Below are 15,604 nucleotides of genomic sequence, written 5' to 3'. Positions count from 1 at the left end.
AGTACTGAGCAGGTCAGATCCACCCCTCACCCCTCCTCAGCTCCACCTTCTCATCCAAATGTGGTTTCTCCTGGTTTTAAGAAATCAAGATGGCGACGATGCATTAACATGAGAACGAGTTCAGTGAACTTCTGATCTGAATCCAGTAGAGCACCTTTGGGATGAGGTAGAACGGGAGATGAATGTGCAGCCAACTAATCTGCAGAGATGATGCGATGCAGTTATGTGAACATGAAGCAGAATCTCAAAGGAACATTTCCAACATCCACATGGGATCCATGCTGTGAAGAGCTGAGGCTGTTCTCAGAGCAAAGGGAGGTCGTAATAAAGTGCCTGGTGAGTGTAATGTAAACACGCTAAAATGTCTTAATTTGTTAATTGTTTGCATGTGAGATGTTGTGTGGGAGTTGCAGTTTAAGTTGAAACCCTGCAGGCAGTTGGACTGTGAGTGTGTCTGTAAACAGTGAACACAGTTGAAGAGTAAGAGCTTAATGCAGCATAAGTCTCTTTTACAGAATAAACAACCGAAGCAACTGAAATCCAGTGAGTTGTAAAAATACGTTTCACTCCAATACACCCACCAATAAATATAATCATAACCTAATTGACAAAGTTATTGCTGTTATAGAAGCAGAAGAAGAAGCTTTTAGATTCAAAACCCACTATTAGACTTTATCTCACAAGACAGACATGTTTCTGTGGATGTAATTTTTTAAAAATTCACTGGAAAATGTTGAGGAAACTTTGCAGTTTTTTTTTTCATTATTTACTCACTTATTCCCAAACTGGATATTCAACAATTTGGATTGGAATTCTTCTTTTGTCTCCATCCATCACATTAGAATAAACTCATCAGTTCTCCAAATTACCCGCAAAACCACGAACATTTCTGCTATCTGTTCCTCATCATGTTTTTTTTTTCTTCTCTCACTCTGTTGAACTCATTTGCATGTCATTATCCTGCCGTCTGTGAGACGAAATGTGGATTTATTTACACCGTGAAAGGGAAAAGAGAAGAGAAACTAATCTGTCTTCCATGAGAGGGATTGGAATTTGAAATGCAAATCATGAAAATAATTACTACTTGGGGGGAAAATTGGGCCACACAGAAACAATTCAACCCCCTTTGCATTGCTAATGGCATCATCCAGAATAAATATGACGGGACATTATTTTTTATTTATCCACAAAATCTCTCTGTTTTTGCCTTTGTCTTTTTTTTGATGCCATTTTTGGGCTTCTCCCTCAGAAATTAATTGTTTACCGAAAGAGGAAAGTTCATTAACTAGTCATCAGCCTGCTTTTGTCAAACCAAACCCTGTAACTGTGTGAGTGTGTCTTAACAGACTGGTGTGAGGATTAATTCAAATTCTCCACACACACGTTTCCTCCAGACTGAAGGCTCTCAAGCCAAAACAGATGTCAGCATCACAGTCACTGTAATCACAAATCAATCACAAATGCATATGGAGACGTGTCATGGTGTTATTTTAGTGATTTAAAGTTCCAGCGTTATGTGATGACAAGTGAAAACATATTTGGAAAAAAGAGCCAGTAAATTCATCTTAAATTAAGATTACTTCCATCAAAGGGATGATTATGTCGCTTTAATGCAGTTGGTCTTAACCACAATAACATTTTAATGTACTGCAAAAATTACAATATTAAGATTAGTTTACCCTATTTGGGATTTAAGCTAAAATAAGGTCAAATATAATTTAAAGACAGGCCAGGACATTTTTTTTTAAAGGGTGATTGCACTCAAATCGCTAAAAATATAATTTAAAAAATACAGTGCAAGTGCAACTGTCTGAAGTGCACAAATTAAGCAGTAATACAATATAATCTTCTGTGGGGATTATGTAAATGTGCTGCTGACGGTTTCAACATGATGGACTGTAGAAACAGTGGATGAGAACCGTACGACTTCAGCTACATTTATAGACGTACTTCAGGTTGTTTATCACAGATGTCGCTTACGTCTCGACTTAATAGAGCCAACATGTGTGTTAGTGTTTGTGTGACACACACACGTCCAGCCGATGACAGAGATGAACCTCTGTCCGTGTTTAGACAGGCTTGTTGGAGAGTCTAGCTGTAAGTCCTTTTGCTTTTTCAGGTGGAACCACAGACAGTCGCTGAGGTCAGACAGAGACGGCAGCCTCCAGCACCCACTGCTGCTTCCTGTCCTGCTTCTGGTCTCCCACTGGAGCTTAAGATTATCAATACATCTTGTCATATGTAGCTTTAAACTTCATTCAGATACTGGACCAGCAGGGAGGTCCTCTTCTCATGTGTTCCCTTACATTTCGTGTATTGCATTTTATATGTATACATTTTTCAGTAATTTGTATTTAATTGCAGATTTGTATGTTTTAATTCAATAAAACATGAAATACACAAAATACAGCAAATTATAATACTAATAATACTATAAGCTAACAGTGTTCCTTAAAATGGCAAACATTTTCCATTCAAAAGTCAATGCCAAAATTCTTACATTTAGTATAATGTTTGCCATGTTCATCATCTGCGTTTAGCATGTCAGCATGCTAATGTTTGCTAATTAACACTTCACCAATAACGCTTTAAGCTGATAGGACTGTGCAGGTATTTATGATATAATCATAAATGAAATCCCTTGGCCACCATGGATATTGGTGCCAAATATTATGACAATCCATCCAATAGTTGTTGAGATATTGGACTCAAAGCCACAAATATGAACCTCATGGCGGCACTGAAAAGTCAGAGTATCACCAAAGTCATCAGGATTCATCCTCTGGGGAGCATGAATGTGTGAAATTTCATTCAGCTGTGGCTATAACACCCACAATGGTCCTGTTTGCTTTTTAATGCTTGAATATTACAAAATATTAGCCACTGATGAAGATATAAAAAAAGAACGAAAATTGGTATCAGTCTTCAAAAACCCATATCAGTTGATATGACCATAACCTAACTACCACGGTGTGAGATATCCAAAGATACTGCATATCGAGATGAGATGCAACTTCCATCCAAACAAACAGACTTTTTCTTGCATGGAGCTGCTTTCTTCAGGAGGGTTAAACCTACAACACTGATGACATAAACCTCCACGCGCACTGAGACGTCATTTTCTGTCTCAGTCGACTCACACCTCTCCCCCTGTCTGTCTCTGTCTCACCCACACATCCAAACACAACAGGGAGCTGAGATAATCCCCCGAGAGCAGCCGCCACGATGACACAAGCCCGTGGGTGGTCCTGATGGTCAACAGCGTCTCTGTCTCTACACCCAAAGAAACCAAAGATGATGTGAAACAACACTCTTCCCACCACCGAAATGTACTCATGACAGGAAAATAACACATATATCTCACACAGAAACATTCGGCTAAATGGACAAGCTAGGCTAACATTAGATCAGGTTAGCATTATCTGATATAGGACATTTCACACACAGAAATGCAATACAGCTTGCTTCACAAACCACGAAAGACCACAAATACGAGAAATAGGAACAATAAAAACATCATAAATGAAATTTTAAAAATAAAATAAAATTATAATATAAATAATAATATTATTAATATTAATATTATATAATAATAATATAAAATAATAAGCAGTTACTTTGGTAATCAATTAATAGTCTATAATTTTTAAATAATTTGTTTTTTTAGGAAAAAAGTCAGAACAAACAAACAGACAAACAAAAATTTTAAAATGTCTTGGACTCTGAGAAATTGTGATGTATATATATTTTTATTACTTTCTGACATTTTATATAAATCAAGAAAATAATTGCCAGATTAATCAATAATATAAATAATCATTAGTTGCAGCTTTACACAGTTGATTGCTTTGGTTGAATGGTGCTACAGATGCTGTAATGGTCCAACCCAGTTTAGTAAGATGGAAACTAGGTCGTTAGTTTCCATCTTACTAAACTAATACAAACTAAGGAACGACCATGGACGATGATGGATTTGTGAAAAGCTGGTGCAGGTGCATTGGTTCGTGTATTTCATGTGCTTTTTGTTGGATGGATCACAGCAGAGATGGAAACATAGATAGAGACAACATGAGCCTCTCAATAATCATTTTTCTCTTTCTGACATCTCCTGACCTTCCTCCAACACTGAATATTTCCATCACTTACCCCACAGGGCTCGCTGCTTTTTCTTAGCCTGTTTCCATGAACATCCTGGCCCATGTCAAATCCCTGATGACTCAAACCTAGACCCGGTAAATCTCCTAGTGAAGCACTGGCTAGCCTCCTGTCAAATGATAAACTGCACATGTGTTATGTCTCCTGGAGTAAGTGGCAGTCTATGAGCAGTGAACCAAAGGCTGGAAGATGAGGTAACGGATATCTGCACAGTTATTGCAGGAAAGCATCAACGCCCAAAGAACCATATCAGAAAGCTGAGACTGAAACGGCCTGATGAAGTGAAACTTGTGCAGCAATTATTCCTCCTATTTTTATACCAGGATATGCCTGTCATTTCATTTTATTGCCTGCACAAAGTAAATCAAAAGCAACAATACCATAAAACATTTGTCACAGCTCTATAATCCAGGCTGTAAAACTTGTAGTATCATAAAAGAGGTTTGATGATGTTGCTTTCTCTTTTAGTTCATGCTACGAATGAAGAAATGAGAAATAAGAAATATGCAGTACAGATTTGTAGTACAGCTGTGTCAATCACAGCCATGCTTGTTGTCATTTTTCTGGCTCTGACAGATGAAGATGACATCTTTTTCTGCTTATTCTCAGTCCCACTGACAAATTTCAGATCTTAGATTGTGTTTCAAACCAGAAAAGCAGAATTTGAGGTTTGGGTGGCAATTCAGAGGCCAAATTTCCTAACTCAAACATGATTGGTAAACTCATCCTGCTCAAATTCAATTCTGTTCTTGGTTTAGTTTCCCCCTCTGCATGATACAAAACGTCTAACTGTCCTTTAGAGAGCACTTCTTAAACATCAGTGTTGGGGGCACTGTGCTGGCCTAGGGGTTATGCCATCAACCACTGACTATGGTTCAAATTTGGCTGCATAGTTGCATGTCATTTTCTTCCTCTCACCCCTCATTTCATATTGTTTCTCTACTTTAGCTGTCTAATAAAGGCATAAAATGCTCAAAAATGCATTTAAAAAACAAAAGGCAACTCTCGAGAAGGTATTTTAGCTACAGCACATAAAAGCCTCCACAACTTTACTTGTGTACACGTTGAAAAATAAGCTTTAGGTTTGCACGGCAGGTGGATTTTGTAACTTTGGAGAGAGCTGAGGGGGATAATCGACTTCTGATTTAAGATCCATACTTAGCACAGACATCAGAGTCTCATTTAGCTCTTGGAAAGAAAGCAAAGAAGTGTGTTTCACCACACTCATTCCTGTAAAAGCAAGTATAACCCCAGCTTAAAGCATTGCAACACTGCTGATGTGGGGAAGGTAAACGTGCTGTGTACAGTTACATGGGATTTAAATGTAGTAATTCAAATCATATCACCCTGCAGGACTTAACAATAGGCAGAAGAGAAACAGAGATTTAAACCTCATTCGGGTGCAAGACTTGGAAAAACAAAAGCCTCTTGAGTAAAGTAAACTCCATTCATCATCAACAGGGCTGTGCCAGATTTTACAACTGAGTGATGGGAGATCAGGGGCTAGTTGTCTAGTATCCAGCTTTCAGACAGATGCATGTTCACAGGTATTGACTGAGCTCCCCTGATGCACAAGAAGAGCACATATGTTGTTGTTTTTTTTTTTTCTTTTTTCGACAGGACATATTCCCTTAAGAAAACACTCTCCTCATGCAGCGCCGTCAGCTCCGCAGTCCCTCAGCAGCTCTGAGATGAATCCCCCCGGGGACTGTCCGGAAGACGAGACGAGTGTGAGATATGTGTTGAGTGTAAAGGTTAGGGGTCGGGGGGGCCTGCAGGGTTCATCACTCTGCAGCAGGGCGTGATTTTCACAGCGAGCGGGTTTGTTGCATGCTTAAACTTAAACTATGCGCTCTGTACCTGAGCTGCCTCTCAGACGCCTCAGACTCAGTCATGTGAAGCTGCAGGCGGCTGCAGAGCAGCACGTAAACATGTTTGATGTGTTTCATTCACGGACAATGAAGCCCGAGGCGTTAAACAAGAATCTGTTTTGTGTGTGTGTGTGTGTGTGTATCATGATCATGGATGGATAATGAGGCAATGGGCCCCTGGAAACAAACTACAAGGGCCCCCAAACCCTCTGTCGTGTACAATATATTAGTTTTCTCTTTGTGGTCGTTTTGCATTTCGTTTTGGTCGCCTTGTGTTTCCTTGTGGTTGTTTTCCATCTGATGATCTTTTTGTGTCTCTTTGTGGTCACTTTTGTCTTCATGGTCATCTTGTGTATCATTCTGCACATCATTTTGAATCTTGTCTGGGTATATTTTTATGTCTCTTTGTGGTCACTTTGTGTATTATTGTGCACATCCCTAATATTCACCAATATTCTGCACTTCATTTTGGTTCTTTTGTGTCTGGTTGTAGTCACTTTGCATCTCTTTGTGGCCATTTTGTGTCTTTTTCTGTCATTTTTTCCTTCTTTGTAGCCATGTTGTGTTTTTTGTGGTCATTTGGCATCTGTTTGGCCTGTGCCTTGTAGGCCTGTTCAGTAATCACTCCGTGTTTTGTGTGTCTCTGTGGTCATTTTGTGTATCATTCTGCACATCTCTAATCTTCACAGACATTCTGCAATAATCCATCCATGATTTTGATGTTGTGCTCCGCATGTTTCATAACTGATGTCCGTCTGTGTGTTGAATCATAAAAGGAGGCAGGTATGTTGCTCACCACCTGAACCACGTCCTTTTCTCTCTTTTGGCCTCATGAATCAACATCTCATTGAGCTTCACAGTGGCATATGTCTCACCCGTTCATTGTGTGTCCCCACCACTGTCCCCAAGGGCTTCTTTTAACAAGATGGGGGACTACCTGATCTCTCCTGTGCTTTAAGTGGTCACCTCTCAGGTTACGCTCTCCGCTGGGGGTGAGGCCCTTACGTTTTGTTCCCTGTTTTCCCACAGACCCTCAGAGCAGAGAGGCCTCAGTACGTTCTGTCCTGCGTGAAACACTGGAAACCAGACACTCCTCTCTCCTCCATCCAGGCTGAAGGGATCACAGCACGCAGGGGGATCACCTTTCAGCTCCCACGTCTTGCACTGGGTTTACCTGAAAGGACCACACCAGGTTCAGGCTTGTCAGCTCTCTACTGTAAATGCTGTAAGGGTAGGCGCAGCTTCAGCAGCTCAGGTACGTTAATCCATGACCTTTACTGACCTTTCTTCATCTCACATGCCCCACTTTTGGGCAGTGTGAGGGGTAATCCCACTTATTAAAGCAGACATCCAACAGAAAGGTGCAATGAAGATGTCTTTACCTCCGCTACAATAAAACCTGGAATAGCAATGACTTTGAGAGTGACTTTAAGGCTTTTGTTGCTGAGGCTAACTCACAGCTGATACTGTATTTTTTAAACCAGTATCAATAAAGTTATGATATTTGACACTGAAAAACATCTGCTGTATGGGCAGACATTAAACATTGTGGCAATAGTCCATCAATTGTGGTCATTAGAGAGCTGCCAAAGACATAAGGTAAAATAGTTAAATATAACCTTTCCCACAACAACAATTACATATTTTCATGTTGAAAAACTAATAAATATATGCATGTGTATATATATGTTTATATATATATAGACAAAATCAGGCATTTATCAGTTTTCTCCAGTTGTTTTTAACCTTTTATTTAACCAGGAAGCATCTGGAGAAACGTTATTTTGTAGCGTGTTCAGTAGTGTTTTGGACTATTGAGCAGGAAAATTGTTGTAATTGTTGTTGTCGTAAGCCAAAACCACAAGAACTAGTCAGTGAGTGTTATTACATACCAGACGAAAGGCTTCACATAGTCTAAATATATTAAATAACACTGTTTTCTTTTTAGATTATAAGCCAACTACATTATAGATCACTAAACATGACAATAACCAGTGAAAATGTATGAATTTCTTGTTTGACACACAGCTGGTCTTTAGCTCAGTTCAGCTGAGTTCAGCAGGTGTTTTTACCATCAGACATTTCAGTCAACACTTCTGTTGCTTCTCTCTCAGCAGTTCACCGACTCCGAGATCTCAGCTTCAGCCTCCATCTGCAGGGACAACACCATCAACTTTAGCTCAGTTGGACTGGACTGTGCTCCACATATCTACAAAACCCTCAACAGGATTATTTTTCCACCTAAGAGATGCTCAGTTCCACTTGTTGGAACAGTTTTAATGTTAAGAAGGCCTTTGAAAAACATTAAACATACATTCCACTTGGTTTACCTGCATTTTTAGACTGACAATATGGCTCACTGTTATTTTATACAACAATACAGTGTTTTAATAAAAACCTTCACTGGGAATAGGACAGACTGTTTGGTTTGTATTTAGATGGCTGGCTTATGATGGTCAGAACTGGGGCTAACCAGCTTTTTATTTCCCACAACATCAATGCTGACATTGCATGTAGTGGATTTACAACCTCTGTTCTCCTTTTTGTTCAGTCAAGAGGGACCTAATGAGCCCGTCTGGCACCGCACCAAAAGTCTGGTTCTTGATATAAAGTAGGAATCCTATGGTTCAGCACAATGGGGATGTTTTATTTTCCGGTGGAGATGCAGACTCACGGGGCCTTGGTATGTGGGGGTTTTGTGCGTTAGTGTGGGCGCGTACTTACATTAACAGGTGTTAGCAACTGACCAGAAACAAGACAGTGTTAAGGAAGCGGATTTCTGGAAGTGATTCTTTAACACAGACATGTTAATGACTGAGTGACTGTCTGCTCTGTTGAGTCTCAGAATGAGTGTGTGTGTCTTCAGAAAAAGGTTGAGTAAACACTCTCTTTCTTGTGGACTCAGTCTGTTGGTCAGCCCGTCACAGAACCACCCAAAAACACAGTGAGACACCAGACTTTTAGCCATGCTAGCAGCAGGGCTCAGGATCTGATCCGCCACTTTGGTCCAGGCTGAAATATCTCAACAACTGTTGGATGGATTTCCATAAAACCAAGTACAGATGTTCATGATCCCCAGAAGATGAATCCTACTGTCTTTGATGATCCTCTGCCTTTGCATCCAGCCCCACCAGCGCGTCAAAATCTTATCTCAACATCTTATAGATGGAGTGGAAAAACGTTGTATTTTTATAGATACCACATGACATTGTCATGACTTTGTTGAACTCACTACGAGGTTGACATTCATACTTCTGAATGAAACATTGGATATATTGCCATAAAATTTGGTACAACCATTCGTGTTCCCTTCAGGATGAATTGCAGTAACTTTGGTGACACTCCCATCAGCCTCAGCTGCACTTTGTGTTGGTGCTAATCCCCAAATGTTGGCATGCTACTAAACTAAGATGGTGAACATGGCAAACATCATACCTGCTAAACATCAGCATGTTAGCATTGTTATTGTGAGCATGTTAGCACGCTGACATAAGTTCAAAGCACTGCTGTGCTGAGGTAGAGCCTCAAAGAGCTGATTAGCATTTTAGCATCTTAGTCCTATTAAAGTTCAGCTGTATACTTTGCCGTGCTTTTTAGCTGGAGTATTTCTGCAACAGGGATTTCTTTTTACAAATGGCCACAATGACTATTAAGAGGAAAGTCTAATCCATAAATGCATAAATCACACGTTCATATTCAAGAAGTGTGTAGCAGTATGTAAACATTGCCCAGTGGGTAGTAGAAAGAGAGATAGTATCAAGTACAAAGTGTTCACTCCTGCCGTAGAGCTGAATGCAGCTGTATTCAATAGACATAGAAGTGCCTCAGGATTTTCATCCTGTGAAACCTCTGGTTGGATAAAGCGGAGCAAAATTTGATTTATACAATCATATCATTTCGAGGATGAACTGAAAAGACGTACTAGTTCAGTAAGTATGCATCTAAATCTTTTGGATAGTATACCCACAAATCAAAAATTCAGAAACTTCCATTAACCAGCGAGGCACAGCAGCATAATTTCTTCCTCCTACAAAAACAATGATACCACACACTCCCACCACCAGGCACAAAGCCATGCCATGGATTACCATAGTACCTCAAAGGCTGCGAACTGGTTTCCAGCATGAACTCATTCTGGATGAACATAAGGATTCTTGGTTTCCCTCTTTAAGTGCTGCTTGTTCCTGCTAATGGGCCACTGGGAGGGCAGAGGAGTACATGGGAAACAAGCTTGTTAATTCATCTTACAGCGGGATTTCTATGGGCTTCTCTCGTGTGACAAAAGAGGGTGAAAACAAAACCAACTGGCTTATTCTTTGGTTTTGTTATGCAGTAAAACCAACCAGTAAACGAAGCACATTCCTGACACTGTGAACATGTTAGTTAAACCTCAGATGAATGATTATTGTACTGTGGTTAAGAACTGGCTATTAACTAAACCCTGAAGAGAGAGAAGAGTTGTTTCTCTATTTTAGCCAATGCAAAACCAAAAACACAAGAGTTATGTGTCAGGAATATTTGTATTGCTCTAACATTAACCATTACCATTACCATTAATAACCGTTAATTTACTGTTACTTCCCAGGCCAAGGAGAATTTCACAAACTGACTAAAATACTTTGTTGGGTAAGAGGGTTGGGTACTTTTCACAACCTACACACTCACTTCGTAGTATTTTCCAACCATGTGGAAGTAAGACTCAGAAGCTATCGAGCTAATGTTAGCAGCTCTGTCATATATTGGACTTGGGCAAGAAACCCCAGCTAATGTTAGCTGATATAGCATTATGTTCACTGAACATATCAGTCAGTCATCATCCTAAAAGCATTTTCTCTTTTAATATTCACTTTGTCATTTGATATATTGTTATTATAGAATATTGATTATATTAAGTATGAATGAAAATACGTGTCTGTTTTGTTTATTTGGGACATTTAGAGTTGAACAAAACAGAGTTTCGTCTCTTGACTTCATCTGATCTAAAGGCCGAGGTCAGGTGAGGGTCTGGATAATTAAAGTGCACCAGGTTAGAAACAATCTGTCTGCAGTTTACACTGAAACAAGCTCTGGATGTTGCCTAAATAACACTCACAGGTCAGAGAGGCGCCACAGGTAAGAGGGAAATAGACAGTGGATGTTTTTGTACACATGTAACCTTGAAGTGCAGTTAAATGCAAAATGGACAAAGGATTTATCTTTGTAATCTAGAAGGACGTTGATGTAACACTATGTTGCATCATCAAACAATTTATCCTGATTGGATGAACTGATTTGACCGTCGGGCTCTAAATCACCTGTATGTTGTCTTAAGAAGATACAGCACAAAGCCATCACCCGTCAGACAGTTTGTTGACAATGAAAACGTGTTTGTTGAGCTCAGTTTTCCTGTGGGTGCTCTTCACGTTGTCTGGGACAAAGACTGAGCAGGGTCAGTGACCTCAGCCCTTGGCCTGAGGCTGAAGGGATTTCCCAGTGCATAACACTTGTACAATCCCTATGAGTTCACACATTTGTCTACAGGCCATGTGTCCAGAACAAATTCCCCAACACAATCCTGATCATCTCCATCCCTTTGTCATCGCTGCAACAAGTCAGGGAAACCTGGTGTTTATGAGTTTTTAAGTCCTCTTTAAGTTTATGATTGGTAAAAAATATTCTTTAGGTATCAAAAGTAAAAGTATTCAGTGAAGGCAAATATGTTTTCTGGTTCCAGCTTCTGAATTGTTGATGATTTTTGGTTTTTCTTTGTTTTATGTGACAATAAATTGATTATTCCTTTTGGACAGTTGGTCAGACCAAACAAGCCACTTGAAGACGTCAGCTCTGCTTCTAGGAATTTGTGATTTCATACTCCAGATTATCAGCATATCAACTGACGCTGAAAATAATAGTTGCTGCCAACCAGCAAAAACAATTTCCAAAGCCAGTGTCTCCTAGTGAATTCATCATAATAAACACAAAGCCTTCATTTGGTTTCTCCTTTATCGTCTCGTTTCATTGTGCCTCAGTTGCATTGTCGAATCACTGCTCTTCATTATGTTTCACTCTGTTTGCTGTCAATCAGCTCCTGCCCACACAAAGGAAGAAGAATCACTGCCAGGACACTGTATGTGCTGAACGTTTGGGTGTCTTTGTTTGCTGGAACAGAAGTTAATTTCAAGCTTGGTCTGACACTGTAAAATTTGCACTTAAAAAAAAAAAAAACGATAAGAAATATGTCAATATAAGGAAAAAACGTGATAATTGTGTATGGCATGTATTGCTAATAGATTGGGAGAAGTGTAAACTAGACAGAAGTAAACAATCAATAAGTGAAGAAGAAATAGTCAGTCTGATGAAGAGACGTCCTGACAGCTCAGTCAAACAAAGCTGCATCTGTTCTTGTGCTCTACAGAGACGGATGTGAAAACAGCAGGGGAGACGGACTCGGTCTGCTCTCTCCTGTTAAACCTCCGACCAATATTTCATTGATTTTTTTCCCCCCATTTCTGTGACAAGGTAGAGAATAGGTTTCAAAGACATCATATCCTCAGAGCTCTAACCTAAAAGTAGCAGCGGTGGAAAAGGCTTGAGGTTGTCGTGCCGGTGGGACTGCAGTCTGGCTGGGCTTTGCCGAGACGGGCTCGCCTGGTTAGAGAACAGCTGCCATGACCCACTTCTCTGCTCCTTGAGTAGCTCGTTCCGGGATTTGATGGTGAGACAGGCTGCGCAGACGAGGAACTGAGGTGGTTTTATCTTTATGGTGTCTGATGTTCAACCCTCAGAACTAAAAGTGGCCATGTAAAAAGGGCAACTTAATCTGATCAACATGCAGCAGAAACGCAGTCCTGTAAACGTGACTGCACATCCTGCTGGTTTTTGGTTTTTTTTTACTTTCTGATCCACACTACAATGTCAAAATGAAAGAAGTTGTGACAGGAAACCTGAATTCAAGGGAAACAAGGTGACTAAGAAGTTAAGCTTCCGTGTAGCAGGTCAGTTTTTTGGCATCGTCACAGCCACGGATGTTCAATAAATCTGGTTACTGGATTAAATCTTTCCTGTGAGCCCTGTGCTTGGAAGCAAAGATCAAACATTTACCAGAATTTCAGTTCAAAAGAACCTGTTTGAATAAGTTAGACGCATTAAGATGCACGAGCACAGGCTTAACCAAATTGCAGTCTTGTTATTTTACTGCGTTTGTTGGACTGATGAGGTCGATTGAAGGCCTGGAACAACACTGGAAGCAAACAAACTGTGCAACACAGCGTCTCACTCAAAACGTTCTCTATAAATCTATGGGACTTTGTGCCGAGCAGTACTTTATTTATGTGTGTGATTTTGGAAGCAAGGGACAATCCAGAAGAGAAACTAGAGCAGTAATATCCTCCTCTAATCCCCTCTCAGACATGCAACCCTTTCTGTTGAAGTGACTGCAGTTTAACATGTCTGGAGAAGCACCTGGTGACTATTCTGTAAAAGTAATCAGGGAAAAGTTACCAGGTCGGACCTAGTAACATTTCATTATCACTTTCAACATGAAACAAGTCTGAATTAATGCAGTTACAACATTACACCGTTGATGTAGGACATTTTCACACATATTGCGCCTACTAACCAATGCAGCCAAGAAATTAATGCTTAGAAATCCACCCAGACATCGCTCTGAAGCGGCAGATCTGACTTCAGAGAGAAATTGTTTTGGCTTTTGGGATTACAGCATATGAAAATATTTTTAAAAATTGCCTGGAAATTGGTCCAAAGCTGAGATCATGGAGCTGTTTGTACTGAGGACGAGGAATGACCAGGCAGCTGAACGGGACTGTAAGATAAGTTGTTGTTACAGGTAACTTCCTGTACTGTCTAGTCTCGCATGTTAGATGGTAAATATTGTGCGTTTTTATTTGTGACAGTCTGGGCTTCTCTGAATGTGTGAAGGAACGTTAAAGCTCTTTAACAGCTTGACAAACCAAGTGATGTTTTGTTTTCCATGTTTGAAAAGGGCTCAACAGACACTAAACCACAGCAGATAAAGACTAAAACGATGCGCAGTGCACTGTTCGGGGAACTCGAGCAAACATAGGCGGAGTTTTCCAAACTTCTAGCGGGACACGTCACTACGAAGAAGGAAGCTCCAGAGGTGTTTTTAATAACTTTTGTTCCCAGCAACACAGATGTATCTTTCCAGTGCTAAGAAACTAGCGTTAGCACTAGCCCCTCTGAAGAGGTGGGTGTCCTCAGGTACAGAGAGCAGCTTGGGGAATTTAGGCTGATGAAGGAGCTCCGTTTCCACAGCAACTGGTTTCAAGTCCGCTTTCCCTTTAACTTTCCGTGGCTGTCTGGATGCCTCGTTTCTATTGGCTGTGTAGGTGTTCGTCGCAGTGTGCAGCGGTCAACACAAGCCATTGTGGCACAGCGTAAGCCATTGGAAATAACAGGGTTCAGAGCTCGGTGTTGTTGTCGCCACGTTCTGTCTGAAAGTAGCTTAAAGCTAAAGACCGACTATATTTTTGCAACTCACCACGGACAATAAAGTTGCAGATTGTCGTGCTCATTGTAAAAACTATAAACCTCCAAAAGGTTGAAATAGGTCAATAGTTCAAAAAACAACATTTTCAGCCTGACTAACAAAACTGAAAAAAAAAAGCTTCAAGGAGTGGGGGTGTGTTCTTATGCATCCTACTGGAATTTTTTTTCCTCCATGTCTTCTCAGTAACGTTACCTCACACACACCTGTGTTGATCAAATTAAGCTCCCGGTGCAGTCTGATTACAACATTTAACAAAAATTCTTGTAACTGCGCAAAACATGTCTCCCACAGATCCAGTTAACCTCAAAAATCCGTCTTCCTTTAGTGACCCACGGAGGAGAAAATGAGAAGCTTCTTACATAGAAACACAAACTGCCATCTGACGGTTCAGACCAAGACACAGGACGATCACTGACTGTGTGAATGTGCATGTTGGCTTTGTGGGCCTTCAAACTGACACTATATTGACAGCAGCAGAAGTTTTCCCATGTATTTCAATAAGTGTCATCTGTCGGAGGGCTTGTGAGATTACAAAGCAACGAACAAGTCAAGCTGAGCACCAGAGAAACTCATCTGGCAAACTGCCTCTGCTGCACATCAATCCCCTGACACTGAAACAGCCACAGAAATGTTAAACATCCACAACAATGCAGACTTGCTCCCAATAATTATCTCACATCTCTGACACCATCCAAACACGGTGCTAAAGCTAGCTTCTGGTTCAGCAGTTAAGGGGAAAGTTAAGGGAAACTTAAATGACAGTAGTAAATGACTGATTCTCCATTTTTTCATCCATTTACTGCTGTGAAAGTGTGTTCGACATCCCAGTTAAAGCCTTAAAGCTCTTTAAACCCCACTTCAAAATTTGTGAAACCAATATTTCATTCATAAAAGTAAAAAAAAATCTTGTATGTCTGTGTATTCTCCATCCAGACAACAATAGACCAGGTTTATCTTAAAATCCCACATTTACACTTGTCAAACCTGGACATGACTAACAAGTAGATTCCAGACACTGTTTAAAACAATCAAAAGGGCGATTTCACTGCTTTTCATTCTCCCCCATCCA

The sequence above is a fragment of the Trachinotus anak genome, unplaced genomic scaffold, assembly GCF_046630095.1.
Source record: "Trachinotus anak isolate AG129_WGS33_773 ecotype Australia unplaced genomic scaffold, CSIRO_AGI_Tana_v1 ptg000016l, whole genome shotgun sequence".
NCBI lineage: Eukaryota > Metazoa > Chordata > Actinopteri > Carangiformes > Carangidae > Trachinotus > Trachinotus anak.
Note: the sequence above shows the minus strand (reverse complement) of the source record.